We start from the raw sequence: 17,120 nt of genomic DNA on the forward strand, positions 1-17,120 counted from the left end.
TGCTGGGGGAGCAGGCTGAGGGTCGCAGATGCCAACAGACTTAATAAACTGATCCGTAAGGCCAGCAATGTTGTGGGGATGGAGCTGGACTCCCTCAAGGTGGTGTCGGAGAGGCGGATGCTGTCCAAGATAAAGTCAATGTTGGATAACACCTCCCACCCACTCCATGACATGTTGGTCAGTCACAGGAGCTCGTTCAGTGAGAGACTGAGATTACCGAAAAGCACCACTGAACGACACAGGAAATCATTCCTGCCTGTGGCCATCTCCCTGTACAACGCATCCACTTAACACACTGTTTGCTGCTACAGCTACACATGTTTCTTTTCCAAATATTTATTTATAAGTGACTTATGTATGTATGTATGTATATATATGTATATATTGTACTATTCTTAGTTAGCGTATTGTCTGTCTTGTCTTAATGTTGGTTTAAAATGGAGCACTGTAACAAAAAATAATTTCCCCCAGGGATCAATAAAGTATTCTGATTCTGATTCTGATTCTAATACCTATAATGTGCCATTTTAAGCCTGCCAAAAAGTGATTGTGGCCTATATCTTGTCACTGAAACAATGTTTCTGCTTCAAACTTGGTGGATGTCATTCAGAAGGGTCCTATGTGACATATTATATCTCAAACACTATCCAAGAGCTGCTGAATAACTTTTAAAAGAACATTAATACCGATAATATGTCATTTTCAACCTGTGCATAAAACGTCAAATTTCAAAAATGTTGTAATTTAAAAATAACCCAAAAAAAGGATAATGGCCAAATGGAAACAGGTGGAAGGAGAGCTGCTTAAACACATTAGGAACACCAAGTAATAGGAAAGACAAAACAAACGGTAATAAAAATGTCATTCCAATACAGCACTTATTAATTGAAACGAAAACCAAAAACAAATAACAATTAAATCCAATTAAAGAAGAAACCACCAGTTAAAATAAACTAACAAATAGACCAGAAACAGGGGGTATAGCGGAAGCTCAACACCAATTAACCATGGAACAACAATATTAATTCTTTGCATATAGTAACTATGGTAACATGTTAGGAAACACAAAATAATTGAATCATCCTACAAACAAATTGCAATCAAAGCTGAACTCTAATGTTGTGAACAACACAGAAACACACACAGCAACACGAACATAAATTAATGAATTACTAAACAAATAAACAACCAATAAATATTATAGGAGACAACGATACAAAACAAGAAACATTTCAAAAACGTTGAAAAATTGACAGCGACCCTCTGACCAGCATGCTTCACAAACAAATGTTTTTTTTTTGGTCTTGCAGGGCTTCTTGGCACAGCTCCTGTGGTACCACCGTGGGTAAATCTTGCAGCCAGTATGAATTAGACAAAACAAGGTAACATGAATATTTTGTTAAAAGTGTTATACAAATAAGTATGTAAATAACAATCTTGCAAAATACTCAGTCCACCATTCATTACAACTTCTGAATGACATGCAGCAAGTTTGAAGCAGAAATAGTATTTCATTAACAAGATATAGGCCACAATCGCTTTTTGGCAGGTTGAAAATGACATATTATTATATTAATGTTCTTTTAAAAGTTTTTCAGCAGTTCTTGGAGAGTATTTGAGATATAATGTGTCACATAGGACCCTTCTGAATGACATCCACCAAGTTTGAAGCAGAAATATTGTTTCAGTGACAAGTTATAGGCCACAATCACTTTTTGGCAGCTTGAAAATGGCATATTGTCAGTTTTATTGTTCCTGTACAAGTTATTCAGCAGCTCTTGGAGGCTGTTTGGGATATAATATATCACATGTAACCAGTGGCGGCTCCTGAAAAAAATCTCAGGGGGGGCAATTTTTATGATATCGACTAAAATGACCCATTTAATGAGTACATCAAACAACACAATTTAAATTTAAATTTAAAATGAACAACCATATTCTGGCCATTTGTATAGATTTGTAAAAATGAACAACCATATTCTGGCCATTTGTATAGATTTGTAAAAATGAACATGAACAGATTTTTTTTTTTTTTTTTTTGAATGAATGAAAACTAACTATTGAAAACAACAACTGTAAACTGATTGGGGGGGGTGGGCTAAATGCGTCCCCGCATTGCTAGCTCAAAAGCACCACAAAACTTAATACAATCGATGATTTTAGATAAAATATGACGGTTTTTATCTACCTCTTCGTTGTGCCTTCTTAAAGCAATCCGATGTCCATCATCTAGCTGCGCCGCTATGCTAGTTTTCCCTAGCACAGCTAGCTTTACACTGTTGTCCATATGAACTCGTGAGCTTTCATGTTTCTTGATTCGTTCGGAGAGGTGCTTTAAATCGGTTTGTCCAGATTGTGTCCACGTCAAATCACACTTGTCACTTTTGAACAGTATGCACGGGAAACAAAAAAGTGCATTAGCTGTTCCACAGCCTGTCAGCCACGACTTGCGCTGGAACCAACTCCGACAAAAAGTCCTGTTGTATGCTTTTGACTTCTCCTTCGTTGCCTGGGTTAGTTGAATTTCGGGCTTGTCAGGTCCCAACTCTTTAACTTGCAGTTTTTCTGCCATTGTCCTTCTGGCAAAAGGGTAGGTTAGAAGCGATCTAACCGAATTTGGGGGAGGCTGTGCCTCAACCGTTAACAATACCGCTGCCATCGTCTCTCTCTGACCTTATAGCTCACTTAGGCTACTGACTGAGGTAAAATTCTAGAACAGCAAATCTTCGCGCGTTTTCTGCAGGGGCGCAATTTTAAGCGCCCCCAAACCATTTAATTCAGCGACGCTGATAGGTCAAATATTTATTATTTTCCCCTGGCAACCATTTAATGATAGGCTATTTCGCTGCATATCAAGGGCGCTTTGACGAGCGCCCCAGAAGAAGAAAAACACCGTTTGTTGGTTGAACTTTAATGAGTCAGCTGGTGAAAATGTTAAAATACGCCTGGCTGTATATGGGCACACACATAGTAAAACTATCATTGATGAATTTTTTAAAAATATATATTTTTACTCCTCCACATTTGGGGGGGCGGAGCCCGAGCGCCCCCTATGGGCCAGCCGCCACTGCATGTAACCCTTCTGGAATATATCCAACAAGTTTGAAGCCGAAATATTGTTTCAGTGACAAGTTATAGGCCACAATCACTTTTTGGTAGCGCTAAAATGCCATGTTCTCAGTCGTTATTCTGCACAAACAAGAAAGAGTCATGGTGATACTGGCACAATAGGTCTTTATTGTTTTAACTACTATTCGACAGTCTTATAACAAATATGAACAACGAGAGTAGACATACTAAACCTGTAGGCATTAATTATTCCATCGTGATGCGTGTAGTCATTCGTGACTGCGCTACACACTGAAAGCAACCTTCTGATAAGCGCCATAATTCGGTTACAAGAAACGTTAAAGCTCCATAAATGCATACCTTTGCCTAATAACGAAGGCATAAATGTGTTTGGGTTTTTCCCCCCCACGTTAAGTAATCCGGGCGCTGCAGCTTTAAGCAGCTGTGCGCGCTCCCGCGGACGGCAATCAGTTTCTGGCAGACAATCACATTTTGGCACAACACCGGAACAGCTTCTTCCCCACAGCTGTCAGACTCCTGAACTCTGCCTCCTGACATCTGACCCACGTTAAACTCATGGACTGGACATACACACCCCCACAATGGACAACTGTACCCTCAAACACACAATAATAACATGGACTGAACCACCACTCACAACCACTAGCTCTTTATATAGCCTCTGTAGAAACTATCTACACCCTCACTTATCTTAACTGCACTACTGTATAGCTCTGTGTAAATAATCATTCTGTACATTCGATAATCTTTAATCCTACAACTGTTTACAACTTGCATAGTTCCCATTTCTGTATAGCTGTATATCTCAGATTTCTGTAAAGTTATTTATTTCATATTCTGTATAGTTTTTCATATTTATATCCTGTTCATAGCCTGTACATAGCTTGTACTCACTACAGCCTGTACATACTTAGTTATAGAATATTCACAACATACTTCATACCGTGTACATTATAACATACCATAATAGACCCATTTCTGTAATATACTTACATATCTATACTATTGCTAATATATATTGTAATATATCTATATCACTAAAGCACTTCTGGATGGATGCAAACTGCATTTCGTTGCCCTGTACCTGTGCATGTGCAATGACAATAAAGTTGAATTCTATTCTATTCTATTCTAACAACAGTGTCCTGTCTTCCAGGTTAACTGGTTATTACTTTCACTGGCATATGTATTATGCCAGAGGTATAATATTATGTATTATACCTCTTATCTCCAAACTAAACTCTCAGCGCCCTGAACTTGTTTATTGATTAAACTTACGATAAAACATTACAAATACACTTACTCAGCAGTGGCGTGTTGTAATGCAGTGTATCGCCGCATGGTGGCGTCTCTTGTGTCATGACTGGTAGGTTACCCTCTTTTTTATTCTTCTTCGTTGTGTACGCGGACTAGTGTGCTCTCGTGTGTGGTAGAGCTGGCGCTTTTATTTTTGATATTTGAAATAAATGAGTACTTGTGGAAAGTTAGAAGTTGTTGCTCATTCGCTATCCACCTGCACACATCTGCAGCTGGCGTCGTCTCCACCGCACGTTACAAAGTGTGACTTTCACCAGGTAACGTGGACATTTTTCCTGAATCAGCAGTAGGCGTGTTCAGGTAAAATGAGGGTTCAGAGCTTATCGCTGGTGTCATGAGGAAAATGTCGGCTCATTATTTACCTCATTACCATCAAATGATTCAGATGCACCAAACTGTATGAAAAACATTGGATTACAGGAAAACTCGATGCATGCTCAATAACCCAGGTAAAGAAATCCCACAAATGATTTCTGATCATCTGGACGCAGTAATTTCAGTTTCACATTCTGCAATTCTTCCTGATGTTCATGAACAACAAAAATGCTTTAAAATTGTAGCCATCGGGGGAAAAAAAATCAAAAATAAATTCTCTCTGAGAATGTGTATTTCTTCCTTATCCTCATCAGATAAAGAATTTAGATGCTCTTAAACCTGCAGACCCTCCCCCAGGAAGAGTGAGACTCTTTCCCAGAGATCTGATTAGTCCAGTTTGTGGTTTTGAACCCCTTGATGTCTAATCTCAAACATTAACCTCTCTAGATCATATTATCGCTGCAGCTTCAGTAACCATGGCGATATACTCCAACAAGATGTGTACGACCTTAATAAAATAGAGAAGTTGAAGTTTTCTCAATAAGCCTCAAATCCTGGTTCAGGGGTGATGTATGTCATTTAGACCACAAACACCACAGAAGAAGAACATTAAACGTTAGCAAGATACATTTATTGGGATTTATTTAAGAAGAATAGTGCATGTTTGTAAGCATCCTTATAAAAATATATGTCAAACATGTTGAGTGCTTATTCACATAGTCCTGCCTGTAGCGATTTGTGAAATGTCCATAGACGAACTCAAAACAACACAAAGTGGGCATGAAACACTACACTACATGTATTAAGGCTGATTTACATCATGGAGCCTTGCTCTAAAAAACTTAGATTTATCGCTCTCTGTAAAGCATAGCGTGGATTTAATAAATAAGTGTTTAAAAGATGTTTAGTCTCAGTACAGAATGTGATGTGATGTGCTCTATAAACCCTAACATTACAGCCAACAGGGTGATCTTCCTGTTTCAGTGCAGTTCAGTAGTTCAGTTCATGTAGTAAATTAGAGGACCAGGACAAGGACAGATGACATACAGACCACAGGTCACAATCTTAAAATGATCACAGGTCTGCTTTGGTAGAGACCGACCTTCAAACTGGAACATGTTCCTTTGATACCGTCATGATGACTTACTGATTATTTACATGTTTGAAATAAAGAAAAATAGACAACTTCCTGACACAAAAATCCATCAATGTGACTTCATAGTAAACCCCTCTGGTCAGGGGTGAAAGAAGTCCTGCCATTAATTAATGCTTCAATCTTAAATATGATCAACCTATCTCTAATAATCGGCTATGTACCACAGGCCTTCAAGCTGGCTGTAGTTAAACTTTTACTCAAAAAGCATCTCTAGACCCAGCAGTCTTAACTAATTATAGGCCAATCTCCAACCTTCCTTTCATATCAAAAATCCTTGAAAGAGTAGTTGTCAAACAGCTAACAGATCATCTGCAGAGGAATGGCTTATTTGAAGAGTTTCAGTCAGGTTTCAGAGCTCAGCACAGCACAGAAACAGCTTTAGTGAAGGTTACAAATGATCTTCTTATGGCCTTTGACAGTGGACTCATCTCTGTGCTTGTCCTGCTAGACCTCAGTGCAGCGTTCGATACTGTCGACCATAATATCCTATTAGAGCGATTAGAATATGCTGTAGGTATTACAGGTACTGCGCTGCAGTGGTTTGTATCATATCTATCTAACAGACTCCAATTTGTGCATGTAAATGGAGAGTCCTCTTCACACACTGAGGTTAATTATGGAGTTCCACAGGGTTCAGTGCTAGGACCAATTCTGTTTACATTATACATGCTTCCCTTAGGCAGTATCATTAGAAGACATAGCATACACTTTCACTGCTATGCTGATGGCACCCAGCTCTATCTGTCCATGAAGCCAGATAACACACACCAATTAGTTAAACTGCAGGAATGTCTTAAAGACATAAAGACCTGGATGGCCACCAACTTTCTGCTTCTTAATTCAGATCAAACTGAGGTTATTGTACTCGGCCCTGAAAAGCTTAGAAATATGGTATCAAAGCAGATTCTTACTCTGGATGGCATTACCTTGGCCTCCAGTAACGCTGTGAGGAACCTTGGAGTCATTTTTGACCAGGACATGTCCTTCAACGCACATATTAAACAAATATGTAAGACTGCTTTCTTCCATTTGTGCAACATCTCTAAAATTAGAAATATCCTGTCTCAGAGTGACGCTGAAAAACTAGTTCATGCATTTATTACTTCCAGGCTGGACGACTGTAATTCATTATTGTCCTGCTCCTCACATACAAGGTCTTAAATAATCAGGCCCCATCTTATCTTAATGACCTTGTAGTACCATATCAGCCTATTAGAGCACTTCGCTCTCGCTCTGCAGGCCTACTTGTTGTTCCTAGAGTATTTAAAAGTAGAATGGGAGGCAGAGCCTTCAGTTTCCAGGCCCCTCTTCTGTGGAACCAGCTTCCAGTTTGGATTCGGGAGACAGACACTATCTCTACTTTTAAGATTAGGCTTCAAACTTTCCTTTTTGCTAAAGCATATAGTTAGGGCTGGACCAGGTGACCCTGAATCCTCCCTTAGTTATGCTGCAATAGACGTAGGCTGCCGGGATTCCCATGATGCATTGAGTGTTTCCTTTCCAGTCACCTTTCTCACTCACTATGTGTTAATAGACCTCTCTGCATTGAATCATATCTGTTATTAACCTCTGTCTGTCTTCCACAGCATGTCTTTATCCTGTTTTCCTTCCCTCACCCCAACAGGCCGCAGGAGATGGCCCCGCCCCTCCCTGAGCCTGGTTCTGCCGGAGGTTTCTTCCTGTTAAAAGGGAGTTTTTCCTTCCCACTGTCACTAAAGTGCTTGCTCATAGGGGGTCATATGATTGTTGGGTTTTTCTCTGTATCTATTACAGGTTATACTGTACAATATAAAGCGCACTGAGGCGACTTTTGTTGGGATTTGGCGCTATATAAATAAAATTGAATTGAATTGAATGTGATCATGTGGTTGTAGGACGCTCCTCTTCCTCAGAGGATCCACCTGTGCTTCCTCTCCTCTCTCCTCCACCTGTTACAGTGAGGGAACGTCCTCCATGATGGAGGAGCTGCTGGAAAGTGCTGAGAGTTTCCTCCAGAGTGAGACCTCTGTCACAGTTCAGAGGATCTACGGCAGCAGAGACCTTCATGGACACTAAAAGTCTCAAACACACAACAACAACATCACACTGACTCCACTCTGACATCACTGATCAATAATCAAAGAACACACAGATCAAACTGATTGATCAGCCATCAGAGGAGTCGGATCAATGGAGCTGCTTCTGTTCCTGATGTCCCCTGTTTGATCCTGGACCTGAACTCTCCCTGCAGAGGAGACACAAGACAGTCAGAGACACACACACACACACACACACACACACACACACACACACACACACACACACACACACACACACACACACACACACCTACCTTTGACTTTGAGCAGCACAGTTTTGTATCTGTAGATCTGTGTGCTGTCCACTTCACATCTGTATTCGCCACTGTCTCCATCTGTGGGCTGTTTCAGGGTCAGACTGAGGTCTCCAGTTCTCAGCAGGTCTTCATTCATCCACATAAACTTGGTCCTGTTTGTCAGGCTGGTCAGAGCCGTTTTGATACACATAAACGATCCTAAATGGTTCATAGTGTCTCCACTCCACTTTAGCATCTTCAGGCAGGTTTTCTGTATTTATAAAGGGCAGCTGGACAGACTCCACCCCCTCCTCCACCTCCACCTCCACCTGACAGACTGAGAGGACAACAAACACAACATGACAGACAGCAGCAGGTTTCAGAGTTGCAGAGAAAGCTGGAGGACAGAAGAAGATCAGAGCAGAAGGTAACAGGACAGAAATGTAGAAAGTCAAAGCAGGTTTTAAAGACGTTTGAGGTGATCAGTGTCTGTAATGTCTCCTGTCATTGTAGAGCTGCTGTCTGCTGTTTATTGGGGGGATTTAAAATGTATCATTGAAGAGGAGTTTAAATCAAACATGCCCTCTGTCATGATCTTGTTTCTGTCCAGAACAATCCTCTCTGCCAATGAATCTTAATTGTATTTTACTGATCAGATTTTCACACACATCTGCAACATGAAGCCACAGAAACCTTCATCAAATCAAAATGTTTTTGTTTCTGCTGCAACATTACTGAATCCTTGGGATCGACTCAGCTCATCTCTCATTTTTAAAGAAGCTGTACAGCCTCATTTATTCCCTTTCAGCATCACTGATTTTGGCTGGAATCAAAGTTTGATGCAGTTGACTCGAAAACGATGTTCAATGAATGCAAATTAATCCCACTCAAAACTGCTGATGATCAGATGGCATGAGACAAACTAAATGGATTTGTTCCATCAGTCATGCTGAACATGAATAGTTTTGTAGGATGATGAAAACGGGACACAACTTCAATATCTGAGAACAAAATCCGAGTGAAACATCTTGAGAGGTGAGAAGTAACAGAGTACAAATACGTTGTTTTTGTATTTTAGTTTAATAGTGTTTGTGTATTTGTGCTTTATTTGAGTATTTATGTTTCTAACAATTTTTTACTTTGTGCTCTACATTTAAACACAAATGTCTCTACGTTGTATTCTTAACATTTTCAAAACAGGTTCACTCATTTAAAAGTTAATTATTTTGGTTTAACGCATTAGAGAGTTTTTCAAACCAGTCAATCAGCACTGACCTCTGACTTTCAGCTCCACTTGTTTCTTCATCCGGATCTTTCTATACCTGTTGTAGACAGTACAGGTGTAGATTCCTCTGTCCCAGTCTGTGGGGTATTTCAGGGTTAGACTGAGGTCTCCAGTTTTCAATAGGCCATCATTAATCTTTGTTCGGTTTCTGAAAAAAACGATGCTGTAATGCAAGCAGGTCAGAGGTGTTGTGATACACGTTGACATTCCTGTTCTCTTTGTCCGTCCACTCCACTCTGGCTTCTTTCAGTGAGTGAACTGTGGTTTGGCAGGGCAGCTGGACAGAGTCCTCACCTGAATCCACCTCCACCTCTGGCACTAAGAGCAACAACACATCATACAGACAGCAAAGGTAGTGATCACATTTTCTTTAGATAAATTAATGTATTTGGACATCCCAGCAGGGAGGTCTCCAGCAAAATTAATGAACAAATATAACATCAAACACTCCAATCAAACATAAAGAGAGGTGTTGAAGTGGGTCCATATTGTGCTTTCATTTCTGAAGAGTTCCTCAGAAACGTTGTTTCTCACAATGCTGCTGCTTCAACTGCAGCTGATTGTTAGATACAAGAGTCCTCTTCACACACTTAGGTTAATTATGGAGTTCCACAGGGTTCCGTTCTAGGACCAACACAATGTAGATGCTTCCCTTAGACAGTGTCACTACAGGGCACATTTTCATTGTTATGCAGACAGAGGTTGTCCTAAAAACTCTCTGAAAAGCCTGAGAAGTAGTCCTCACATACAAGGTCTTAAATAATCAGGCCCCATCTTATCTTAATGACCTTGTAGTACCATATCACCCTATTAGAGCACTTCGCTCTCGCTCTGCAGGCCTACTTGTTGTTCCTAGAGTATTTAAAAGTAGAATGGGAGGTGCATTCAGTTTTCAGGCCCCTCTTCTGTGGAACCAGCTTCCAGTTTGGATTCAGGAGACAGACACTATCTCTACTTTTAAGATTAGGCTTCAAACTTTCCTTTTTGCTAAAGCATATAGTTAGGGCTGGACCAGGTGACCCTGAATCCTCCCTTAGTTATGCAGCAATAGACGTAGGCTGCCGGAGATTCCCATGATGCATTGAGTTTTTCTTCTTCACTGACCTTTTTTCACTCACTATGTGTCTATCTACCAATCGGTATTTAATCGTTAGTCTTTACCTTTATATGTAAATCACCTTGAGGTCACTGTTGTTGTGATTTGATGCTGTATAAAAAAACTGAATTGAATTAAACTAAAAGAATGATGACTGACAAAAACAGTGAACAGACAGCTATCTGTGGACCAGGTTTGAACTGAAGTCCCTGATGCATTTGTGTTCATCATTTAAAACACAAAAAAGTGCAAGTAGAGAACATGAATGTGCCTATTCTTGTAAGCAATTGTAGTATTGCAATTGCACCCTTGGCAGAAACTCAAATACTGTGTTTAATTCTGTTTTGTAGTTTATAATGTACAAAGACCAGTCTAAGTACTAAAATTGATCTTTTAAATGCAAAGTTCTATTTAAATATTCAATTTGTATTTGTGTGAATGAAAATGGGTGAAAAAGCAGCCAGTGCCCAAAGTAAAACATTGAAAGAACTTCAGAAAACCCGGAGAACTATTGCTCAAGACCATTTTATGAAATTATAAAATTAGAAGAAACTTTGGCTCATTGGCAGCAAAATATAAAGAAACTAGGGGTACCTCTAGATATACTGTATGCAAAGCACAGTATATGAATACTTTTGCCCTAAAAACCTCAGCAGTTCATGTACATTCTACTTGAAGGGTCCATAAATGAACTAACCACATTTCTATTATTGAGGCTGTACTGACCTTTGACCTGAAGCACCACTTGTTTTTTCATCAGAACATTTCCCTTAGTGCTGTAGACAGTGCAGGTGTATGTCTTTGTGTCTCTCTCCGTGGGGTATTTCAGAGTCAGACTGAGGTCTCCAGTTTTCAGCAGACCTTCTTTCATCTTCGTTCGGTCTCTGTAAACCTGGTCCTGCTCATTGTGGTGGTCAGTGCCGTTCTGATACACGTGGACCTTGTCATTATCACTGTCTATCCACTCCACTTTAGTGTCTTCAAGCAGGTGAACTTTGGCTTTGCAGGGCAACTGGACAGACTCCTGCCCTGAAACCACTTCCACCACCCGGGGGACTGAAAGGACAACAAAGGACAACATGATGACATCAGCAGCAGCTGTGATGGTCACATGACCTCCCTGTCCCTCCTTGTCTTCTAGACTCAGTCAGATTGTGTCTCAGTTTGTTCCTGATGTGTTCCTGACTCGTTCTTTGGTAACTCGTCTGCAGCGTCCTGTAAAGTGCTGCAGACATGTTGGATGAAGAAGAACAGACAGACTGAGCCTCCACAGTCGGCCATGTCTCACACACATCAGCACAGAAACCATGAAGATCTCATGTGTCTCATGTAACTCTCAACTCTTTCAGCTTCTGGAACAAGTTTGTGTGAGCCACAGTCAAGGAGCCACCAGAGGACACCTGCTAAGCAACGGCATTATGGGTAGTGTAGTAGGAGACACTCACCTGACTTAAAATAGTATCGGAAATTAAATAAAAGACCTCCAGAAACAAGAAGAACCAGGAGAACCAAGAGAACCATGGAAGCTATGGCCCAAGATGGAAATGGTTCTGTTGAGAAAAATAAGGAAAAAAAATAACAACATAACCTTTGATCTCTGACCTGCATCTACACCTAAGGCCTTTGACTTATTTATGCATCACTGACCTTTGACCTGCAGCACTACTTTCTGTCTCAGGATGTCTTTGTCCCTGTAGATGGTGCAGATGTATCCTCCACTGTCTCTCTCTGTGGGGTATTTCAGGGTCAGACTGAGGTCTCCAGTTCTCAGCAGGTCTTCACTCATCTTTGTGCGACCACAGTAAAGGTCGTCCTGTTTCTTAAGGTTCTCACTTCTGTTTGGATACACATGGACCGTCATGAGTTCTCGATCAGAGCGAGTCCACTCCACTGAGGTGTCACCAGGTACGCCAGGTCTTGTTTGGCAGGGCAGGATGACAGACTCTGAGCCTTCCTCCACTTTTATCTCCACCTGCTGGTCTGAGAGGACAAGAAAACAAAACTATCTGAATTGCAAAACGTCCAGGCTATCATGCTTTTCCAAATAAGACTTCAAATGAGTACAAACAATTGTTTCTAAAAATTTTCAAAGGACAGGCAGCTTAGTGATAGGCATAAAATTAGCTAACATAATTTGATCAATATCAGGTTTCTTAAATAAAGGTTGCACTGATGAATGTTTAAAGTTTGCAGGAACCACACCAAAAGACAAACTGGTATTCATGATGGCCAACAGTAACTGACCTATACTAGGAAAAACCTGTTTATTAAAATCAAGGAGCAGCAGCATCTTGAGGGAAACCTGAGGGCTTAATGTGATGAACCACATCCTGTATGAATCCCAGAGTCACTTGCTTAAACTGGTTCAAAACAGTTGAACAACTGGCTGAGGCAGATGGATGAAAAACACAAGATCAACTGGGAGCCTTTGTGGTGGCAACCTCATCAATCGAAACTGCATTACACATATCAGGGGAGGTTTTGAAACAGACAAGTGTCCTTTTTCCACCTCCATTCTGCTCTGCAACACTTCAAGATGGTTTGGAAGAAGGAGCTGAACAAGGCACTAATCTCCTCCAGATCAGAAGAACTATAGTCAGGGGGAGAAATTTATTTAGACTCTTTTCCTCCAATATATCTTTAATTACTTCCTCAAAACCATCAACGTGTCTTTAGACACAATTTCTGCAAGAGTGCTCAAGGACGTCCTACCATTTATTAATCATATTTGAATCATATCTATCTAATAGTCACTCATTTGTTCATGCAAAGTTTCACAGGGTTCAGTCCCAGGACCAGTTCTATTAACACATGCTTCCCTTAGACAGTTTCATCAGAAGACATAGCATACATTTTCACGGCTATGCAGATGACACCCAGCTCTATGAAGCCAGATAACACACACCAATTAGAAAAACTGCAGGAATGTCTAAAAGACATAAAGATCTGGATGGCCGCTAACTTTCTGCTTAGGTTACTGTACTTCTTGGAAATATGTTACTCACCAGCTTACTCTGTAAGACTAGTACCATTTAATTTAATTGCTATAGAAGTTGTTTGAAATTATTTTTGATCAAATCAAAATGAATTGCTGACCAGGTTTGAGAGCCGATTATGTAATATGCAGTTTGTTTGTAACAGATCTTAGAGGCACGCGCTAAGGACAGGGGAACCTCCAGAATTTTTCCATAGGGGTGAATATTTATGGGGGCCACAAAAATATTTTTCAAGATTTCTGAAAAACTTCAGGACTGAAGTTTTAAGTGCACATCATTGTTTTATATGTGAAACTTTCTGCCATGAGGGGATTATTATGGAAACCCAGCTCCAGAGACTGTAATCCCAGCTTCCACCCACCATCTAGACACACCTCACCTGTCATCTCTGGCTCCACATCCTTACAACTGTGCCCCATCTCCACTTTAGTCTCTGGTAAAGAGGGTGGGCTGGCTTAACCTGTGGCCAGCCACCCTCTCACCAGACCAATAGCCAGGCTGCCCTCTGTCTCCTTCCGCACCCTTGCACCAATTCACCAGCTTCTTTCATAGACAGCCCAAGGCTACAGGTGGGCCCTGCCTGTGCTAACATCAGCAGGTGCTCAGGGTGAGGAACAGAAACAGGATATGAGCCCTGTGTAGCCCCAGCAGGAGCAATCAGAGATCCCTGAGAAACCTGTGTAACCTGAGAATCAGGTGCATCTAGGTCCAAGCTAGTAACAGATTTTGTCTGCTGATGCTGGGTCCCTGGTGTCAGCTTTTGCCCTGGTCAACACAAAAACTTTTTTTGGTCTTGCCCTGCCCAAGTCTCTGCTTGCAAGCCCTGCTTGTCAGAGGAGACAGCATGACCAAATGAGGGTACCAATCTGTCTAAACCCAATCCTGAGGGTCCTCGGTCGCCTGAGCCTGGGTGTCCTGGACCATCTCGAGGTGAAAAGAAGAAATGGCAATTCATACACAAAATATTTTTGCCCCCTGTTTTTGTGGTTAAATCTGCTGATAAGTATTCAAAATTAATGAAAGCATATGTATTTTATTCAGTTGGAGGTCTTCCAGTACCAAATCCTGGTGTTTGATGGAAAGCAGTTCACCTACAGTATAAACAGACCACAACATGATAATAACCAACCAGCTGTGCTTTCCAAGGATGGATGCATGATGTGCAATGTAAATGCTTTTAGCTCTCTAGGAGTGTAGGTTATTATCAGGTGTTTGGAAAAGAAATAAAAAGCAAAAAACAACAACCCCACCAAAACAAAGCAAAGCAAAATCTAAATCAATTCAGTGGCCAAACCACAAATAATATGAGAAAGTAACATGATGCATTATAGCAGTATATTTTTGTGCAGTTGATATTTTATACCTTTTAATGAGTGAAAATAACGTAAACCAGAAAAGCTAATTCATTCAGTACAGTGTGAAATTCTTTTTTTAATAATAACTGTATTAAATCCCTGTATTTTCTCATAAATGTGGTAAGCAGTTGTTTTTTAAATAATCAGTTGCTGACCTTTGACCTTTAGCTGCACATTTCTCTGTCTCGTTTCTTCTTTCCCATCACTGATGGAGCAGGTGTAGACGCCGCTGTCAATCAGGTCTGGTATTCTCAGAGTGAGGCTGAAGTCTGAAGTCTCCAGAGCATCAGGCCTCATTGATGTGCGCCCGCTGTAGCGGAGGTTCTGCTTTTTGAGATCATCACCTTCTTCTCGTCGCAGGTGGACAAACGTGGGACTGAGATCACTGCGAGTCCACATCACTGTGGGATTTTTCTCAGGAATAATACCAGAGTACTGACAGGGCAGCAGAACAGACTTTGCCTCCTCATACACCTCCACCACCACAGCCAGGGCATGCTGTGAAACTGTAAGGACACACAAGCAGAAAGACAAATTAACAGCATGCTTTGAGTTTGTGTCAGCATCCACGTGCTGGAATGCAGGTTACCTTATCTGCAACTTCTACACTCAGTCTATCCATGTAAGCGGGACCTGAGGGACCTTTGAAAGGGACCAGACTTTTGATGCAGTGTTGGTGTAATGATGGCAGCATATGACCAACCACAAAAATGAACAGGGTTCATGAAAACTAACCTACGAAGCCAATGTTGGAAAAATCTGAAGGTCTGCAGCTTAATTTACCACAGAAACAAGTGGAGCTCCTTCACATAACGCACAACGGAGGGTTAAACTCTGCCCAAGATCCTAATCCTGCTTCTCCTGATCAACAAAACGTTAAGCAGAGAATAAAAATTTAGTGTGAAAAGATTCGGTTTCTCTCTCTCCTGGTTTGTTCAACAGTTTTTGATGTTAATGTCTGAGTGAAGCGACGTTCAACGTTCACTCTGAGCTCTGAAGTCTGAGATGCCACTCAGATGACCACTGTGCAAGGAGAAAAAATAAAAAAATAAATATCCTGTTGAATCAGAAATGTATAATTAAACAGCTGAAAAGGTCAAAAGTAATGATCAAACAGTTCAGCTGTAACAGCTGCTGCACAGAAACCCTTAAAGCTGATGTGCAATTCATGCACAAAACATTATTAGTGAAATGTACAGGTGGTCCTGGCACAAATACAAACACAAGCAAACCAAACAACTGCCTCTTAAATTGTATTACAAATAAACACAGTTTGCAGAAGTCTACGAGGACAAAGCTTCTTTTCTAAACATGGCAGTACAGGTCACATGACTTCTGGAACAATGTCCTTTGGAGGAAGCGCACCAGCAAATCTACATGTCTGAATCTCTGAAGGAGAAAAGAATCAAGATTTTGCAATGGGTCAGTCAAAGTCCAGACCATAACCCAACTGAAATGCTGTGGTGGAACTAAGAGAGAGCTTTGCATAAACAAATGTCCAAAAACCTCAATGAACTGAAGCAATGTTGTACAGCAGAGTGGGCCAACAGTTCTTTTTACAGGGATGATTAGAAATAACTATATCACAGGTGTTTGACAAAGTTTATATATACAGATCAGGCTGAATGAAACAGCTACCAACAAGAGTGTGCGAGAGTCCAAGTGCTGTGTATTCTGATCTGTGTGCTTTGACTGGAAAACCAGTTGTAACATGAGCTCATCTGAAAGGCACCAAGAAGAATCCAGAGATTTGAAAGTTGCTGCTTTGGATTGTTAGTTTGATCTGAATCAGAATCCAGTGTTTGATGGAAATCTCCTCCTGCTGCACTTCAACACATTAAAGAGAGAGAGATGAAAGAAAAGCTGATGATGAGAGCAGAGAGAGGAAGGTGTACTTACCGTGCAGGAGGATCACAAACACCACAAACATCTTCATGTTCCTGTCAAACTCAGAGACTCTTTAAAAGCCCTTCAGGACATCAGCTCACAGCAGCTTCACTTTCCTCTGCTGATCATCTACTGACACTCTCACACTGCTCACACTGACACTGTGAACCACACAAAGTTTCACACTTCAGTGAGGGAGGACGTCTGTTGCTCAGATCATTCCAACAGAAACTTCAACTTCGATCAGATCAGGGCAGACTGTGAGGAAAGTGAGGAAAAGCAGGAGAAACAAGCTCATTAAATAAGAGA

General features: G+C 40.9%; 1 pseudogene across 1 annotated transcript; it reads right to left on the reverse strand.

Moving 5' to 3' along the window:
- Nucleotides 1-4,499: 4,499 nt before the first annotated feature.
- LOC113015671 (uncharacterized) lies at nucleotides 4,500-17,120 on the reverse strand (annotated as a pseudogene). Its single transcript, XR_013903987.1, has 6 exons — nucleotides 16,824-17,120; nucleotides 15,080-15,430; nucleotides 12,221-12,553; nucleotides 12,019-12,123; nucleotides 11,300-11,629; nucleotides 4,500-8,529 (listed from the first exon to the last, which is right to left on the reverse strand). The product of XR_013903987.1 is annotated as an uncharacterized LOC113015671 (transcript).

The sequence above is a fragment of the Astatotilapia calliptera genome, chromosome 3 (assembly GCF_964374335.1).
Source record: "Astatotilapia calliptera chromosome 3, fAstCal68.1, whole genome shotgun sequence".
In the NCBI taxonomy this organism is placed as follows: domain Eukaryota; kingdom Metazoa; phylum Chordata; class Actinopteri; order Cichliformes; family Cichlidae; genus Astatotilapia; species Astatotilapia calliptera.